Below are 2,640 nucleotides of genomic sequence, written 5' to 3'. Positions count from 1 at the left end.
CGTAGGACTGACTCATATTAACATGACTCTGTCATGTTAATATGTTAAAGTCCTACTGTGACAGGGACACGTCGTGCCAGGTTAAAGAGCTCAGGTCTGAGACAGGTAAAACAACTCTGAACTCGGTGTCGCTGTCTGGTGCTGAAGTCGCTGCACCGCACGTCAGTCTGGTGACAGACAGGTCCCTGGGGGCGCTGTCCAGTTCTGAAACAGATGACAGTCCGCTGTCTGTGGCTCTCACTCATGGGAAGCTGCCAAACTCTGTTATTCTAGAGAATCTTGCCACTCATTTTGCCCATCTTCCTGAGCCGCAGCGGGCAGACTTGCTTGCTTTGGTGGAGTCTAACAGAGTCTTGTTTTCCGATGTTCCTTCTCGGACTAATGTCTTGATGCACGATATTGATGTTGGGGATTCGCTGCCGATTAAGCAGCGTCCTTATCGTGTCAATCCTGACAAACGCCATCGTTTAAAAAAACAGGTACACTACATGATGCAACACGGTATAGCGGAGCCCAGTTCCAGTGCATGGAGTTCCCCATGTTTGCTGGCGGATAAAGCTAACGGTGAAGACCGCTTTTGTACCGACTTCAGAAAAGTTAACGGCGTGACAAAACCTGATTGCTACCCTCTTCCGAGGATGGAGGATTATGTGGATCGTGTAGGGGGTGCCAGGTTTGTTACAAAAGTGGACTTGTTAAAGGGGTACTGGCAGGTCCCATTGACTAAGCGAGCTAAAGAGATCTCAGCGTTTGTTACGCCAGATGACTTCTTGCAGTATACTGTCATGGCTTTTTGAATGCGTAATGCGCCAGCCACGTTCCAGCGGTTGATAAATGTAGTGTTATCTGGTTTGTCTTTCGTTGAAGCCTATCTTGACGATTTGGTTGTTTGTTCGGATTCATGGGCTGAACATATGAATCATCTGCAGGCAATATTTGCCCGTCTGAAAGAGGCTAACTTGACAGTTAACCTGTCAAAGTGTGAGTTCGGGCAAGCCACTGTAACTTATCTTGGTAAGGTGGTAGGGAGAGGTCAGGTTCGTCCTGTTCAGGCGAAGGTGGAAAGTATCATAACGTTTCCAGTTCCAACCACCCGAACTGAGCTCCGTCGTTACCTGGCTATGGTAGGCTATTATAGGGGCTTTTGTAACAATTTTTCTGCTGTAGCCTCTCCTTTGACTGATCTGCTGAGCCCGAAAGTCAGTTTCAAGTGGTCTGATGCCTGTCAGTTGGCTTTTGAACAAACTAAGAGTTTGCTGTTGAGTGCCCCGGTTCTGGCGGCACCCCGCTTTGATCTGCCTTTTAAATTGGCGGTAGATGCGAGTGACACCGGTGTGGGCGCTGTCCTGTTGCAGGAGGGTTCTGATGGGGTAGAGCATCCAATTTCGTATTTTTCGAAGAAGCTGGACCGCCATCAGAAATGGTACTCCACAATCGAAAAAGAAGCGCTGGCACTAGTTCTGTCCTTGGAGCACTTCGAAGTTTACGTTGGTTCGTCCAGTGTTCCTGTAGTCGTTTACACCGACCACAACCGTCTCGTCTTTTTGCAAGGAATGCGAAATAAAAACAGACGGTTGATGAGTTGGAGTTTACGGCTGCAGGCCTTTAACGTGGAAGTGCGACACGTCCGTGGCAAAGATAATGTTCTGGCCGACGCTTTGTCGCGCCTATAGGCAGTTTACTGAACAATGTCTACAAAAACTAACATCCTTGTATTCACCTTTGTCTTTCTTTTACAGGGCACATTGTCCAGTAACTTACGGTGGGGGTGTTATGCACTCCTCAGCCTGCTGGTGGTGGGCTGTAAGGTGACTAACCTTTTTCTTTTGCTCCGCCCCTTTTAAGGTGGAGACAGAGGGTTCCTGATTGGGGGCAGGTCTTAAAAGGCGCTGTGGGACCTGTCTCACTCTCTCTCCTTCCTGGGAAGCAGCAGGAGCTGCAGCAGATTTCAGTTGTGTTGATATGTTGTGTTCAGTTTGTTTTTCTCTGATGGGTCCAGTAGTCCTGTTTTCGCGGCTTTATTTCCTTTGAGGGTTTAGTTGTTATGTTTGTAGGGTAGAGGAAGGATCCTGGATCCGACGGCCCTATGTGGGTTGGTCTGGAGCTCCTTGTTTCCCTTTTGTTTAGTTTGGCTGGCCCATCAGTTCTTTTGTTTGGTTGAGGTTGATGTTTTTTTTGGTGGACTGGTTTATTTGTATTAATAAACTTATTTTTTTGGCTGCTGCTAAAAAAAACCCTCCACATTTTTATTATGTTAGACCTCCTTGGGTGAGCCTTTTTAGGGGGTCGTAACATTGATACTTTGTCTTACCTTATTCTATAGCCTGAGTCGCTTTCCTCGTCAGAGTGTTTTTTGTTGCTGTTTTTTTCCTCTGCGTGAGTGATTCCTTTATTTTGTGTAGTTAGAGATTTTCCTCTGTAGAGTGAGTTTCTGATACTTTGTCATTAAAGATTGTTAATTTGTACTTTTTCCTCTGGAGTCGTGCATTTGGGTTCAAGTCCTAGTTCAGTTGTGACATATACTCTATTTACATGAATCCACGTAACACCTTCACAGTTATTTCAACCAGTCATGGAAGAATCCATTATGTTTACAAAGGTTTGTAATATCAACCTCTTTCTATCTTAAAATATTTGTTT

Source organism: Chaetodon trifascialis, chromosome 23, assembly GCF_039877785.1.
Source record: "Chaetodon trifascialis isolate fChaTrf1 chromosome 23, fChaTrf1.hap1, whole genome shotgun sequence".
Lineage (NCBI taxonomy): Eukaryota > Metazoa > Chordata > Actinopteri > Chaetodontiformes > Chaetodontidae > Chaetodon > Chaetodon trifascialis.
This window is presented reverse-complemented; position numbering follows the sequence as displayed.